This window comes from Phocoena sinus, chromosome 16, assembly GCF_008692025.1.
Source record: "Phocoena sinus isolate mPhoSin1 chromosome 16, mPhoSin1.pri, whole genome shotgun sequence".
NCBI classification, from domain to species: Eukaryota; Metazoa; Chordata; class Mammalia; order Artiodactyla; family Phocoenidae; genus Phocoena; species Phocoena sinus.
The window spans coordinates 65,294,124-65,312,185 of record NC_045778.1 but is presented as its reverse complement, the minus strand read 5'-3'; the positions used below and the strand labels follow the sequence as shown (position 1 = coordinate 65,312,185).

Sequence of the window (18,062 nt, the reverse complement as noted above, 5' to 3'; positions counted from 1 at the left end):
AGTTTTCCACAGCTGTCCAGAGACAAATCATCTGAAGGACTGACAATTAGATTTGCAGTGGATGTCAAAAGAAAAAATAAATATATGTCATGAGACAGAAATAATATTTACAAAGCGCTGAGAGAAGATAACTGTCAGTCTAGAACTGCATATCGAACAAAACTATCAAGAGTAAGTAAAATAAAACACTGTCTCACTAAAGTGTTCGATAAGCTCATTAAAGGAACTTTCAAAGGATTAATTTCAGAAAGAAATTAAAACTGGAAGGAAGAGCTGAGATGGAAGAAGGAGTGAGGGAAGAAACTGGTAAACAAGTGAGTAATTTCAAAAATGTTATATAAAACAATTCCAACAACAAATGTAGGGGGTTAAAAACAAGAACTAAAACCCCATCACATAAGATTGGAATGGAGAATAAGATTTAAACTGTTTTAAGATCCTTATATTGGTCAGAAGGGGAGAGCTATTACCTTTGTCTAGAATATTTTCAAAACCACTAAAACCAGTACTAATAAAACATGACACCCTAATTCTGCCTATTAGTAAAAGATCTGAACAGGCACTTCACAAAAGAGAGTATCTAAATGACCAATAAATACATAAAGAAGTGCCCAACATCATTAGTCATCAGGGAAATACAAATTAGAATCATAATGAGATTACTGCTATCTACCAATAAGGTTAAAATGAAAACAAACACAATAGGCTGTTAATATCAAGTATTGGCAAGGATGTGGAGCATCTGGGACTCCTGAACACTACAAGTCCTTGTGCAATTAGTACAGATATTTTAGAAAATTGTTTGGCATTATCTACAAAAGCTGGACACACACCTGCCCTGTAATCCAGCCACTCCTCTCCCAGGAACAGATTCAACAGAAAAACATACATAGAAACACCAAAAACAACACAAAAATGTTCATGGCAGAATTGTTTTTAATAGCTAAAAACTGGAAGCAGTCTGAATGGCCATCAACAAAATGGGTAGATTATTGTATGTTCATGTAATGGAATACACACAATGAGAATGAACTATTGTTACATGCAACAACATGGGGAAAAAAATGTTGAGCAAAAGAAGCCAGATACAAAAGAGTAGACAGTGATTCCATTTATACAAAACTCAGAAGGAAGCAACGCTAAGCTATGGTACGTCAGGATTACAGCTACCTTGCAGGGAGGAGGAAACGCCTGAGAAGGCATATCAGGGTGTTTGTTCCTGGTGTTCCGTTTCTTGATCTAAGTGAGGTTACACAGGGTTCACTCTGTGTATATTCACCAAGCTGTAGTATCTTATGATTTGTGCATTTTTCTATGTTATGTTTAACTTATACTTGAAAAAATTAAAACAATTTAAAAGAGAGAAAAGCCTCTTCTCTGTAGCAAAAAAAGCATATACAAATATTGAATCATTATGCTGTATACCTAAAACACAGTTTAATTATATCTCAATAAAATATATCTCAATTATAGAATATCTCAATTATATCTCAATAAAATAAATAAATATATATATTTTAAAAAAGCAAACAGTTAATCCTTCATTAATCCAGTCTATTTGCTATGGTAGATCTCCATACAAATGGATATTCCTCATTTCTCTACAAGCACCTGGATTTCATCTGTGTATTACAGCAACTATGTGCATCACAGGAAGTTTACTCTGTGTGAAGTATAGCACCAATTTGCTTCATTCCTTATAAAAATACTTCTTGAAGATGCTCTCATTCTGTGTTCCCAAAGGAAGGCTTAACTCCAGTCAATTCTCTCACTTAGACTTCCCCAAGGCCAACTAGCAGTAAGAGAAAAAGAAGACAATCCTTTTCTGCAATGTCCTACTCCAATAAAAGTGAGTGTCACTGAATAAGTCAATCCATTAGCCCCTACCGCCAGTCCACTACCTACACTGTCAGGAGGCCATCAGCCTTACCTGTGTCTACTTTGGCTGTAGTTTGTGGCTCTGCTGGATGGGCCTAACCATCTGGAACACTGTGGCTTCCTCCTTCTAAATCAAAAAGCTCAACTGGCTTACCTTCTTTTCATCTTTCATATGATATAGTGGGTGTTTGGAGAAATAGCCGTTAACATAATGAGAGAGACAGCCGCACTTTGTTCTAGCAGAGAACTCATGCTCCAAAAATGTAAAATACACCTGAAGGGACCTTTAAGGTCATCTAGTCCAATTCTCTCTTTTCACCTGTGAGAATTCAGGGCCCTAAGGCTGCTACCTAAGGTCACACAGAGTACTCATCTCCTGACTTCAGGCCAGTACTCTTTCCACTCTTACCATAAAAGTTAAAGTTGCCATTAAGGAAAGAATGCTCAAATTGGAATCCTCTTTCCTATGGAACTTGTTGATTGTCATTCTGCTGAATCATCAATGAACCATTCCATCCCAACTGAGATGAGATACTGAAAAACATTTCCAAGCTATCTGTTTAATGTCAAAAAATGAATTTGCACTGTTGAGAGCAACTTATCAGTGTAACAGACATTAGAATATGAATCCCAAAGAAGGAAGGGGCTCTGGGTAATTAGCATTGTTCCAGTGGCAATCAAAGATTTTTAGGATGGTAAGATGAAAGGTGTAATATCCTGAGGTTGTTCTGAGGCTTTAAGAGAGAATAAAGTGGTAGAATAGTTACAATACAGAGCAAGTATTTAGTTCTTTGTAAAGGAATTATCTGGTTTATAAAAGAAATAGAATGGCTTCAATTATAGCATGAAAACTTCTAAATGTTCTTGGGACCTTCTTTAAAAAATTTATTCAGAAGGGGTTTCTCCTTGTCATTCAGTCTTTGCAGCACACATATTCCATATTTAATTCACTCTCTGCCTCTAACCCAGTATTTTACTAATGTTCACATTCTAATCTGGGCATATATCCAACCCCTTGCTCCATGCAACACTGGAATAAACTTTAATATATTAGGAAATTAGAAAAATGAACGGGAGGGAAAGCAAATATATTTTCACACAAAGTACAGGATACAGCTGTGATCTGTCAAGCTTACGGGACTATCTCCTTAGCTAACAGTAAAGTTATAGGACTCTCCTTAGCTGAACAGGAAGTAGCAATCTAAAAAGTTTAAATATTCCCAAGCCCCAATTCTATTCCCTTCCCTTCACATATTCAGCACACACTCACCCTTTGACCAGGCCTGTGTTGAACACATCCATTCAAATAGCCTTGATGAAGTGTCAGTAGTCTACGGATGACAAGTATTTTTGAGAGTCCACAAGAATAACCTTTAACCATGACGTCCCCAAATAAAAAACCTATGTTGGTTGTACTCCTCTGAGGAAAGAGGTTGTAGTAAGAATGACAAAACCAGCCTTGGCTCTTAAGAAATTCATATTTGTATGAATGATCTTTAGTTTCCCATTTCTGAAAGTTGTTTCCATGGCATCAAAATATAACTTAAAAAAATAGAATTTCCTTTCATATCCTTTGCAGGACACTATGTAAGCTCACAAACAAGACACCTAACCCAGGTCCAGGGCAACAGAGGTGGAAAGGGAGCATTTCATAGTGGAGCTAACATGTGATTATAATATATACAATGTTTATGAGACTTACAAATTATATATATTTGATTTATAAATTATAATTTAAAAGGATAAGAGTTAGCCAAGCAAAGAAGCAGTGAGAGAGTGTTCTAGGCACTAGCAGCAGCAAGAGCAAAAGCAACGGTATATCTGGGACCAATGATAATTTAGCAGTAGTACAGCAAATCCTTCCTATAGCTCCACTTGATTTTTTTTTAGTTAATTTTTATTGGAGTATAGTTGCTTTACAATGTTGTGTTAGTTTCTACTGTACAGTAAAATGAAATAGCCATACATATACATATATCCCCTCCCTTTTGGACTTCCTTCCCATTCAGGTCACCACAGTGCATTAAGTAGAGTTCCCTGTGCTATACAGTATGCTCTCATTAGTTATCTATTTTATACATAGCTGCACTTTAGAATGGGTTTGATGCTGAAAAAGTCAGTTAGCTGGATACTTGGATGCTGATTAGAGGTGCTCAGGTGAATCAACAGGAGATCATATTCCAAATGGTAATTCTGCGTATATAAATAAGACAGGCTCAAAACAAAGGAAACAGGGATATGCTCAAATGGGTGTGCTTAGAGAAGGGAGGAAGCGGTGAGCATTTTAACCAAGAAAACACTATAGAATTACTTTCAAAAGAATACCCCTTTTAGTTGCTTGATTTTCCCAGCTTACCTTTTAAATCAACAGGAGGAGAGCACACCAGTGTTGCCACAATCCTTACAAAGTGTTATCACCATGGGTCTGACACACAAAAACAGAGCTCACTCTCAAACAGGAAGTCAAACAGGAAGTCACCACCTTGTCAATTAGATGGTACACATTAGAAATGAAAAGATCAGCTGTATGGAAAAAGCAATAAAAAAAACATGTGGAATGGAGAGAAGGAACTCTTTCTGAGATTTTGCCCTCTGCCACCACAGGCTCCACAATTTATGAACAGCTGGGAAATTTCCTTTTCACAGGAAAAGGATGACTTCTTAGTTCACATTAAAGTGGAAATGACAAACACTGACTGTATCACACAGAAAAAAAGGTGTTTCCTGAAGAAAGGAGACAGAGCACAGCCTTTATTAAAACACACACATGCATGCACACACACACACACACACACGAGAAGCAAAATACATGAATACAGCAAGCAGAAAAAAATCTTTTTCAAGAGATAAAGGAGAAAACAACTAAACCATGGAAATGTTTCACATGGTAGGAGTTAGCCTTAGTGGGATAATCATTTTGCCCCAGTGGGTTATCTCAAGTGCAAATAGGCTTAAGGGGAATGATAAGAACCTATTTGCACTTTATATTCATGCAAGGATTTTTATATATATTAAAAAAAATAAATGTCTAGTTTCAGTTTTTCTTCCACACACACACACAAAAAGGATCCATGTTTTATCACTAACTTATCACAAGTTCTTATAGTTCAGATTATTTCAAAGAATTGATGCTTAAATGGTTTGTTCTTTAAATAAATTACACTAATTCTTAAGCATATTCTTTCATTCAGCAAAAAGTATTCTCTGAGTGCCTACCCTGCACTAGATACCAGTTTACATGTTTGAGACACAGTGGAGTACAAGCTTCCTGCCCTCTCTGAACTTAAACTAGTCACAACTGTGAAGGATATATTTTAAAAATTGCTTTGTCTAGTTTTGTTGTACTGAATAGTAGCAGTGATTTTTAAACTTTACTGCAAAACAGAATCACATGAGGAGATTTTAAAAATCCCAGGCTGCATCCCATTCCATTTAAATCAGAATCTTGGGGATGAGACCCAAACATCAGTATTTTTTTAAGCTTCCTAGATGACTTCAAAGAAAAGTCATATTTGAGTACCAGTGAACTGGCACATCAGTTCTCATTGAAGAAATGAAGATAAAAATAAAGAATCCCTAGAAATAGATTCCTCTATGTTCTTCTCCCAATCCTACCAACTCAAAGTAAGAAGATTCATTGGGCGTACAGGACAATTTTCTTAGTGGGGAGGTGAGATTTACTTGCTATCCACATCAGCAACTCCCCCACCCCTCACCCTAGTCAAAATACAATTCCTGTTGGGGGGGCTACCAAGCTTGCCTTTTCTGCCTTCTGCTAGGACATCTGGGATAAGTGGGGACAAAAGAGTCATCTTGGAATATGCTGACACACATGAAGCATATAGAGGTGCTTCTATAATATGACAATCATAGTATAAGAACTTAATTGTTTAAAAAATTCTGCTTATTGGATCATTGTCTTAAATCTTAGGATCAAAAAGTCACACTGAGGTTCAAATTAGCAAGAAGGGGTTAGGCACCATTAACTCAAGTATATGTTTGATAAAACAAAATAATCCAAAATCAAGATGTTTTGGTTCTCAATGGGAAGAATACAGGTAAAATCATTAGGAAATGCCCAAATCCAAAGGTAGGTATTATTAATAATGTTGTGGAACTAAAGGGAACAAAAGACAGACAAAATTAAAGTCCTTTATAGAGCAAAATATAGTCCCTTTTTCATATTTCTATATGTTTATTTAAAAAGCAATTTAAATTAACTAGTAAGAGCAAAATGGAACTAAATTTTTCACCATGAAAGGACATTCCCTGCACTTAAATATCTCATAAAAGCTGATTTATAAAATTCTGAAGAGTTCCCATTCTAGACCTGCACAGATCTTTCTAGAGAATATACTTGATGATATCTTAAAAGTTCCATCTAGAAAGTCTGTCATTACCTAGTTTACAAACCCTTGTGCTCCTCCAGTTCACTATATCCATCAGACTTTACAGCCAAATCCTTCAGGCATGTCACTGATCCCTTCCTGGTTGTTTTCATTTCACGTGTGAGTCACAAGCATTTCTCAATATTTTTACCATGTGTTGTAATATCCACCACACTCAGTTTTTAGTATACATCTTTTCTCTTCGAAGTAAATATTCTAAATGCTTTAAGCATGTCCCATTAGTATGTCCCAAGAATGTACCTGGTAATAGTCCATGATTTAAAAATAGCTATTGGAAAAGTAACATCATACACAGACACCACAAAAATCACCATTTCTAAGATGGTAGAACCATTCATTATAGTATATTGCCTGTTAACCAAACAATACATTTAATCTCTTTTGACATGTTTATGTACAAAGTTCAACCGACATTACAGAGAATACATTCGAAGTTGAAGACATCTTTCTTTAATCTGTGAGTAGAGAGATAAAGAGATCTAGTGGCAAAAAACAAAGACACCTTTTGGTTAAGTAAAAATGCTTTCCCACATCTTTTCAAAGGAAGAAGTTTCCAGAGCAAGCTATTAGGGAAAATTACTGGCAATTATTTTTGGCTACATAACAACAATGTAATACACAGAGAAAGGTTAGTTGTCACATAATAACCAATTAGAAAAGTGTTGGGTGGGATGGGGTAGTGAAGGGGAGAGCTAGGGGTGTAAGGGAAGAATATGCAAGTATCACAGATTTCTTAAGAGTCTGTGTCACTGTCTACCCTCACCCCACCTCTTATCAATAAAGGCATCAAAGGATTTTGCCACCAAAGAAACTCTTGAGGAAATCATTGGAAATAACCTATTAACCACTGTTAATAACCTAGTGTTTCCTTATAACACTGACCACAGGAATCCAAACAACTTTCTAATAAAGACATGGGTCTGGAAAGAACCAAAATAATCTGATTATAATTCTATCTTCCCATTAGTATCGCCACTGTCCAAACAGTCCTTTTGGAAGCTGAAGAAAACCAATCAAGAGTTCTCCATTTGTTCTAGATACATGATGAGGGTACCTCTGAGGAAGGTGAGCTATAAAGTAACTTCATCAAGTTTCACTTGGGAGGGGTTGGAGGGTTAGATTTTAAATTTATGCCAGTGTTTTAAATTCAATACTTTTGTGAATCTATTCAGTGTTGACTGGATGAAAAATCTGATTTGTCCATTTCCCATTGCCTCTGTTAACCCTTGGTCAGAACAAATTAACACCCTAAACCACAAAGTGCATTTTTCACTTTCTGTACCAAATCCTGGAATTATTTTGCAAAAAATTATATTTCTTCCCAAAGCATAAGGAAAGATATTCTCCTACTTCTAAAAATTGTATCTACTATTGTTTGTGAAGGGGGGAAAAATCCTCAACTTCAGCTGGGCTGTAACCTTCAAAATAATTTTAATTCCCAATATAAAAGGAGGTCAAGACTAATTTTTTTTTTTTTTTTTTTCGGTACGCGGGCCTCTCACTGTTGTTGCCTCTCCCGTTGCGGAGCACAGGCTCCGGACGCGCAGGCCCAGCGGCCATGGCCCACGGGCCCAGCTGCTCCGCGGCATGCGGGATCCTCCTGGACCAGGACACGAACCCGCGTCCCCCGCATCGGTAGGCGGGCTCTCAACCACTGCGCCACCAGGGAAGCCCCCGAGACTAATTTTTTTAAACCTTGCTAGGTCTCACCTGTACTTTCCTGCTTTTTATAAGTATTACTGTTTGTGCCTGAAATTGATCATTAAAGGAAACAGCTGATTAGAAAACATACCATTCAATCCAGGAACAGAAAGTTTGGAAATGCAAAATGGAAGCCACTCTGGTATGCAATTTATTCATGGAACTAATTATTTGAGGCTCATCAGAACCCTTTTGAATTATGTCAGCTCAAGGATTAAGGCTTTCCCTCCAGGTCTAAGCCTTGGAACAGAGGGAGGGTGACAGTTATGCAGCTAGTCATCTCATTAAGAACATTTGGGGTTGTGATGTGATTTTTGGATTAATGTCTTTGTTGATGTATAAAAACCTGTTTGCAATTCAACAGCCTTCCGGTCATAAGCTCGTATGCTACCACAGGCACTATAATAGTCTGCATGTTTAGCTAGGCCAAAAGATTTCTTAGTGGTTGGCTTGGATTTACAATAAGTGTTCCATTTTACCATTACTGTCTAATTCCATTAAGAAAATTGGTATGATGAGCTTTTATGTCATCTAATAAAACATACTGTGCAAAGAAAGTCTAGATTGCAAAAAGATTACATAGCCCCTTTTATGTATAGTGCCTTCTAGTTTACAATACACTTTCACATCTATGGTTTCATTTTATGCTCAAAACAACTCTAAAATTATACCTCCATTACACAGATGAAAATCTATCAAGGACACAGAGTTAATAAATAGCATGATTAGGACTGGAATCCAAGTCTTCTGATGCCTGCCTCTTTATTCTTAGGCATACTTTAGAAACTTAAACTTTCAGCATATCAGTTTTTTAAATTAAGGTTTCCTTAGACTTACAATATGAAAAATCAAGTAAAAATAATAAGTTATTAACATTGTAAATATTTATAAAGACTTGAACCTTAGATAATCCCATCACCCCAATAATTTATATTGTGAAATTTTTTCAGTTTTGTTTTATTGTGATAAAATACACGTAACATATAATTAATCCTCCTAACCATTTTTAAGTGTACAGTTCACTGGTATTAAATACATTCATAATGTTATGCAACCATCACTACCATCCATCTCCATAGCTCTTTTTGTCTTATAAAACTGAAACTCTATCCCAATTAAGAAATAACTTCTCGAGCTTCCCTGGTGGCGCAGTGGTTGAGAGTCCGCCTGCCGATGCAGGGGACACAGGTTCGTGCCCCGGTCCGGGAAGATCTCACATGCCGCGGAGCGGCTGGGCCCGTGAGCCATGGCCGCTGGGGCTGCGCGTCCGGAGCCTGTGCTCCGCAACGGGAGAGGCCACAGCAGTGAGAGGCCCTCGTACCGCAAAAAAAAAAAACAAAAAAAAAAAACTTCTCATTTCCCCTCCCCAACCCCTGGTAACCACCATTCTATTTTCTGTCACTTCAAGTGAAAATTGTAGAATCTCATATAAGTGGCGTCATAGAGTACTGGCCTTTTTTTGACTGGCTTATTTCACTTAGCATAATGTCCTTAAGGTTCATCCATGTTATAACATATGTCAGAATTTTCTTCCTTTTAAAGGGTGAATAATATTCTATTGTAAGAATATGCCATATTATGTTTATCCATTCATCCACTGATGGACACTTAGGGGCAAACCAGATTTTTGATTGACTCTGCCAAATATGGAACACTGTACTCAGCACTTAGCCCAAAAAACATGTATTTTAAAGCAAGTAACGTTCAGGAAGTACCACATGTAGTATCTCTGAAATTAAGGGTAAGAGTGATAAGCAGCTGAGTGGTCTATGTAAAGACACTGATTTATCACTATTTTCTACATCCACACAATGCCAAAATAATTCAGAACACTTGGGCAAGAAGTTCAACAGTTCAATCAAATACTGTGAATACATCTGCCTGGATGTTTTTATCACTACAGCTTTCTCCTGTTTCTTGTCTTTCTGGTATTTTTTCCAGTTTGACATCATGTCAATCAAGGAAGATTTCAGCAGCATTTTAACAATTAATACTATTGGGAACTCACTAGATGCTAAGCACTTTACTTGAATTTCATTAAAGAATGAGAAAATTAGCTCCTAAAGACTGGCTTTCTTCAAAGTTTTGTCACAAGTTGGGTGGCAGTTCCAGAATATGAATCTAGGACCTCTAACTCTAAATCCAGTGCTCCATCCATTACACACAAATAATATTAGCATTATCTGATAGTACTAAAATATTTTGTGACTAAGAGTTACAGCTCTTACATTTTATACTACATTCTTGAGTTCTGAAAATGTATTATTATAAAAACCATACTCATATTTACATACCATTCCCCAGAAATAAATTTAATCACAGTTTCTGAGGTTTCCTTTCATACGTTTTCTCAGCATATAGAAACAGAAACATTCTTGTTCACACTTTTTTTAAAGAAAACCTCATATTATATTGTATATTCTGTTCTACACCTTAGTTTTTAAATGAATAAATATGTAATGGACATTATATTCTAAATCAGTATAAACAGAATGATGCCATTCTTTAATAGTTACGGTGAATGATTATGCCATCGTCATCCCCCATTTTCAGGTTTTTTGTTTTTGTTTTTTTAATCATAACCAACTCTGCAGTAACAGACATCCTTGTACATATAACTTTGCACACGTTTTGGAAGTAAAATGTAAGGTAAATTCCTAGAAATGTCATTGATGGGTCAAGGGTTAGGGACGTTTAACCTCTGATAAATATTGACAAATAACCTTTCATGAAATTTGGACTTATTAACAGTCTCATCACCACTGTAGACATTAGAATTAAAGTTTCACTTATAATTTCTGTTCCAGGGGAATCTTACTCATTTCTTTACTCAGTGAAAACATTAATGCTCAAGGAAAAGGAATCAGTGGTTCTATTAACTTTCCTGCAAGATTAGACTACTAATTATCAGTGAAGGTTCCATTTACTGTTTTTAAGTTAAAAAAAAATCAAGCTAAAAAAACAAATAATTCAAGTACATTCTGTGATATAAACTTTGCTACTTTAAATTTATAGAAAAAGAATAGTCTTGGTATTAGAGCATAGCACTTGATTCTAATAGAGTATTACTAGAAATGCTGACATAAAATACATCTAAACACCCAACAGTGACCTTGTAAAATCCAGATAGACATTTTCTAAAAGTAATAACCAAAAAGATAATATATGAAGGAGTGCTCACTGAAAAGTGAAAAGCTTTCATATACCATATTATTTGCCATAAAAAAGAAATATTCACATTAAGTCCAAACAGAAACTGGCATTATTTAAATTCACCTACCTTAAAGGGAATCTAAAAGCATCCTTTTTATTACTATTGAAATAAATGGGAAAATGTAGAAAGATGACTAACGGTAAATTGTTGAGTTTAGTTTTCCCTCTTCTGCTATGATCTTATGCTCTCAGCCATCTGGATTGTATTTACTGTCCTATTGGGAAGCTATATTTGCTCACTAACAAAAGTAAAAGCTCTATCTTTCCTATTGTGTTTGCATAGTTATTCCCATATGCCAGGCCAGGTATTCTGCCCACCTCAGAATGGATTCTTTAAGGCCTCATGATTATTTATTAATGCAACAGAATATGCTATACTTCCTTACAATATTGTTGTTTCTGCACTACAGTTGAACAACGGTTTCTCTAAGCTGTAAGGAAATTCCTTTGTCCTACTCCACCTTCTCCAGCAACCCTGTCACTGTAAGGGCCTTAGTGCCTGTGATAGTTAATTTTATGTGTCAGCTTGACTGGCCACAGATGTCCAGATTAAATGTTATTTCTGGGTGTGCCTGTGAGGGTGTTTCTGGATGAGATTAGTATTTTAATCGGTGGATTTAGTAGACTGCCCTCCCCAATGTGGATGGGCATCATCCAATCCTGTGAAGGCCTGAATAGAACCAAAGGTGGAGGAAGGAGGAACTCGCTTCTCTTTCTGCCTTACTGTTTGAGCTGGGACATCTCATCTCACCTCCTGCTCTCAGACTGAGATTTACAGCATGGGCTACCCTGAGAATTTTAAAATTAAAAATTAACTTATTTTTAAAATAACTATACTTCAAGAGCACTGCTCCTGCCATAAAATTCCATTCCCCAACACCCCTCTGTCTGTTCTCTGTATTTATGACTCTGTTTCTGTTTTATCTTTGTTCATTTGTTTTGTTTTTTAGAGTCCACATATAAGTGAAATCATTGGTATTTGTCTTTCTCTGTTTGACTTATTTCACTTAGCATAATACCCTCTAGGTCCAACCATGTTGCTACAAAGGCAAGATTTCATTCATTTTTATGGCTGAGTAATATTCCATTATATAAACATTATATACGTGTGTGTGTGTGTGTGTGTGTGTGTGTGTGTATATATATCAATATACCAATCACATCTTCTTTATCCATTCATCTATTGATGGGCACTTAGGCTTCTTCCATATTGGCTATTGTAAATAATGCTGCAATGAACATAGGGCTGTATATATATTTTGGAATTAGTGTTTTCATTTTCTTTGGGTCTTTACCCAGGATTCCACTGTCTTTAGGATGACAAATACTTCATCTCAGTGGTCATAATTTGTGACCTATGGACAAGCGTTATGGCATATGGTAAATATTACTTCAGAATCATACCAGATCTCAGCAGTGCTTGGATACAAACTCCATAAAACAAATGAAAAAAGGGACACATTATCCTGGATTATGACAGTATTTCAGGTTTTACTCTTCTCCAATTTTAAACCAATATTTTCAAATGAGTATTTTATAATGCTTCATCAAGCATTATATGTATGAAGTTCTGGAAGCACAAACATAAAAATATATGATTCTTACTGTCAAGAAGCCAATGGTCTAATAGGCCAGAAGACACAATAATACAAAATGATAAATTCCCACATAAGGTCTCCCATAGGATATACTCAAACTATGAAGTCTAATTTCTATAACCATAAGTTTCCTTTTTCTACTAAGTATTTAGCAAATTTTCTTATAAAAGATACATAAGAATATGTTCTCTAATTCTCATTCCTTCCAAACCAGAAAAATCAATCCTTCCTTTGAACCACCACAGCTGTTGAGCTGTACCTTCTCACCACTTTGTACTTTATACCATAATTACTTAAGTACACAGCATGTCCTCTCCAAGCGACTTGATATTCCTTGAGGAAAGGATCTATTTCTGATTTATCTTTGTATCCTGTTTAAAATATTTTAAAGAATTAAAATATTTATTGAATGAAGAATTCAGAACCCCATGAAATAATTTGAAAAAAAATCTTAGTTTCAAGGGATTAATGTAGCTTTTAAAATTTCCCCTAGTCTACTCTTGAGAGAATTTATTCAGGGGAAAAATGTGGCTTCCAACGGTGATATTTTTCCCCCCCTCAAAAAAAGGTAGGTTCTTTTCACCCTGTCATTCTTCCCAGGCTATTCATCCTTGGTTGAAACAAAAAAATAAAAAATCAGACTAATTTAACCATAAAAAGAGTAACAGCAAATGGGTAAGTAAAATATCTAAACACACTCAAATATAACTTACACAGTAAAGGTAGAAAGTCATAAGGAAAGACTAGCTATACTTTAATAATAGGGTTGTTAGAAAATACTAAGGTGGGGGATCAATTCCTTTACATGATAATGTTATAGCTTTCTCTGAAAACATTAATTCAGATACAGTTGAAAATAAATCCTCCTTTTTCAAAAATATACATGCACAGATTTGAAAAGTTTCTATTGCATGATTTTAAAATATCAAAAAACTTGATGAATATATTAATCTTATTTTTTTTAGTGCTTAAAGTTATTTCAGGAAAAAAAATTCATCTGGATTTAAAGGCTAAGACAACCTCAAGTAAAGTTACAGTTACTACAAGAGCAGAAAGTGATGTCCACCTGTAAAGAGCAAGCAGATTGACTAAAAACTGAACTGGCCCAACAACCATACAGACCAAGGTCTCTAGCACACAACTGAAGTGCAAACAAAATTACTATGTCCTCCCTAGGCTATTCCACAGCCTGGAAATAAGTTTTTTAAATCAACATTCTTGACCACTGAACCAGGATTAATCATTACTGGCCCAGTGCATGTAATTTGCCGAAAAGCTTAAATACATAATAATTCATGAAAAACAAAATAAAAAGTGACCCATTAAAACTCTGAAGTAAAAAAAAAATGCATTCTACTTTTTTTTCTCAAAGTTTTAATAACTAGTTTAGATCAAAATTAATTTAAATTTTCTTTGGTAGGTATATAATTTTAGACAAAGAACAAAATCAAGTTGTTTTACCATTAGTGGAAACCTTCTTATGAAATAACCGGATGATGGAAATTGTTGAAGAAGTACTTATTTGTAATTACCAGGATAATTAGATTTTCCTGAGTTTAAGACATGAAAAAATTGATGGAAAAAATTACCAGACAAAATAAGTTATGAGTAAGATTATTATTAATATTGTATTACTGTGTTAAATCTAAATTAAAATCCACATTACATGTAATTCCAGAATATTCCCTGACTAATAATAGCATTATTTTAATTGAAATGAATTATTTTTTCTCCTTTTAAAACATGAGGTTTTTCTGTAAAAATATTTGTAGGATTATTTCTCACATAGGATTTCTCTTATAGGATTATTTTATTTATAGGATTTTTTTCTAGTTCACCTAACATATATTCCTAAACACCTCCAAGTCACTTGGGCAAAACCGAATTTGACAAACACATTGCCATGAACAAGCAAAACACTTTTGTACTAGTCAAACCTCCTGAACGCCTGGGCTCTTTGTAACCTTCTGGCTCTGCCTGCCTCCCGAGATGATAATATAGAATGTTAGTATAAACTAACTAATAGTTATTTTAATATAGTTGTGTTTTTAATCACCTTATTCTTCTTAATGTTAATGTGGTTTCTAGTTTGCCCACAGAATAGGCAACTGTTTTCTAATTATGACAAGCTCTGATACAAACAATAATGCCTTTAAGAAACAACGTTGTTCGAAAACTACGACAGAATTCCTTACCTACAATTATCTAATCACAAAGTATATTTTCAAAAAGAATGAGGCCTCCTTTTGCAACATATAAAGTCATAAAATCTTCAAGAAGATTTTTCTAAGATAAGGAATTTAATACAGGGCTCATGGATCCCAAGAGCTTCCATGGATAAACTTCAGAAAAATTAATTTGGATTCTCTCAAATTAAATACAAAATTATATGTGTACTTTTCTGGGGAGAGTCCATAGCTTTCATCAGATTCTCAAAGTAGCCTGTGACCTCTGAAGAGTTTAGGAAGTGATCTAACTAGATTGGGAGTTTTAAGTATGGTTTCTTTGGTACATGCCTATCAGCTGTGAGGTTATCTATCACGAGTAACTTCTTGCTGATTTAAGTACTCAAGTTTGTGAAATATTTGCTTTTTGAAATATATAATGGAGCAGACCTAAAATTATCTTTATATTAACATAACTCTCATTTACTTGCATTTCTTATATGATAGAGAGACTCAGAGCAATGAATTTACCCATAATTCTGAACACACTTGTAGAAATGTGCTGTGCATGTGAACATCCTACGTTACACATAATCCTGCAGAAAAAAGCTTGAGAATATCTGATTTGAAGCAATGTCCTCATTTTATAGATGAAGAAACTTAGGCTCAGAGATTTTAAGTGATTTATTCAAAATCACAGAGGAGTCCTGGTACTTGTACCTATGTAACCTCAAGTAGGGCTGGGATTAGAACGGATCCCTACAATGGTACTTTTTAGTCTGGATTGTAGCTATAAAAAGAATGACTTTAGACCTTGGTATCTGACAAAGTTCCATCCTGGGCATACTTCTTTCACTCTCACCTTCATCTTGGACAACCTCATCTGCCTCCCATGACTTCAACTATCACTCTTCTCTCTCACTCACAAATCTCTATTCCCAGTCCTGTCAAACTCCTTGCTTGCGCTCCAGATCTATGTGTCTAACTGCTCACTTTATATCTCCTACTGCTGTCCAACTCTCAACCTTCACATGTTGAAAAATCAAACTCCTATTTCCCACACATCCTTCTACAGAGACAGAAGAGATCTTTGCCACAGTTTTCTTTCTCTATGCCAGAAACCCCAGAGTTTCTTTAACTGGACCTTTACCTCCTACCTCTGGGTAATAACCAACTCCTTTTGATTTTACCATTTTTCCTCTCAAGGCTTTTCCTCTCTCTCCTTCTCTATCCCTGAGACTGCTGATTTATTTCAGGCACTCGTTCTCTCTCTCCTGGAATACTGTAATAATTTCTTTGCCTTCAAACTTTCATTCCTCAATCTACTTTCAATATTGCTGCCAACATGAGATTTTTTAACCAATCTGACCACATCACTCCTTTTCCCATAAATTCTTCAATGGCTCCCCATTTTCCAAAGAATAAAGTCTAAATTCCTTAACATGGTAAGTAAATTTCTCCATGATATAATCTTTGCTATAAATTACTATCTGCTTTATACTGCAATGAAATAATGAGTACTTAAATTTGCAATTAACTCCTAATTATGGATAACCATTAAAAAATTACTGTAGAAGTATACATATATTAATTGGTTATAGATGTGTGCTATATAATGCTGCCAGTGTGAATTTGTTCAATCATGTTTCAGGTAAGCTGGCCCATTAATCACCTCTCAATCTTGGCAAAAGTGTTACATGATCTATCTTCACTAGGTAGAGAAAAAAGCTATATCACATTTTTCCACTGAGTGTATTCTCATCCAAAGCTCACTCAAACAAGCATCGCTGGCAATGTCTAACATCTCTTTATAAGATAAAGGTTGGAAATCTGTGAAAATATTAACTTCCCTAGTGATTTACCTAAAACCACCATTAGTATTTGTGGTGGGCAGCCTCTAAAATGGCCCCCAATGAGTTCACCCTCCTGGTGTGTAGTATAGTCCACTCTCACACTGTATTATGATTGGCCTGAGAAAGCAATAATAGCATATGACAAGTGATGGTATGCCTGCAAGATTAGGTTATAAAAAGACTGTGGCTTCTATCTTAGATCCTCCCTGCCCCCACTTACACCCCACCCATTCATTCTGGGGGAAGCCAGCTGCCATGTCTTAAGGACACTCAGACAGCCCTGTGGCAAGACTCATGTGGCAAGGAACTGAGGCTCCAGGCTTGAGGAACTCAGGTGTGCCAACAACCAAGTGCATGAGGCTGGAAGGAGATTCTCCAGCCCCAGACAAGCCTTGAGATGGCTGAAGTCCCAGCCAGCAGCCTGACCGCAACCTCAAGAAAGAGCCTGAGACAGAACCACCCAGCTAAGCTGTTCTTGAATTCCTGACCCACAGAAACCATGCAATAATAAATGTCTTGAACTGCTAAGTTTTGAGGCGATTTGTTACATGGCAGTAGGTAACTAATATATAGTATTTTGGGTTTTGCTTATTTTAACATCAGAGAGTGCTCATGTATGCTTTCCTCTTGGAAGCAATGAGGCACACAAATTCTTTACCCATCTCTAATATTTTACCAGAAATTCCTTAAAGCAGCATTTGTCAAACTTGAATAATATACCAACTTTTAAAGGAAAAAACCCAAACACTAAAAAAACAGAACCAAACATGTGACCTTATGATTTTGTCCCATAATGATTAGAAGAATGTATAACTTTCAGCCTCAAAACATACAATAGGGAACATTGAGTAAATCAATATATAAATAACTCTGGCCATATTTTATCTTCTAATAATAACTTTACTAATTTTATTGATTTTATAAAAATGATTCATGCACAATGTTAAAATTAAAAACTACTAAAACATTTCTGAAAAGTTGATAAAAATCACAAATCTAACAACTCAGAGATAAATTACTGTTAACATTTTGGTAAACAGCCTTCAAGCACACATAAGGACATCTATCTCTTCTTATACACATACACATTCATATATTCAGTTTTACATACTATATATGCTACCCTGAAACCTAGCAGTCTCATTTGTTGTGACATTTTTCTAAGCAAATAAAGCTCATCATTGTTAACAGCAGCACTGTATTCCAATGTCATATGTACTTATCAAAAGTTATTTGAGGGCTTCC

The 18,062-nt window shown here is 35.6% G+C and overlaps 1 protein-coding gene across 5 annotated transcripts in view; it reads right to left on the bottom strand.

Moving 5' to 3' along the window:
• Window positions 1–18,062, bottom strand: part of ADD3 (adducin 3) — a 125,075-nt gene that overhangs the window by 67,580 nt on the left and 39,433 nt on the right. The window contains exon 1 of one of the 5 annotated variants that reach the window (XM_032607534.1): window positions 4,235–4,324. The exons of the other annotated variants lie outside the window; for them this stretch is intronic. The gene's annotated coding sequence lies outside the window, so the exon portion shown is untranslated. Of the gene's footprint in view, window positions 1–4,234; window positions 4,325–18,062 lie in introns of those variants that run through there. 5 annotated transcript variants of the gene reach the window in all.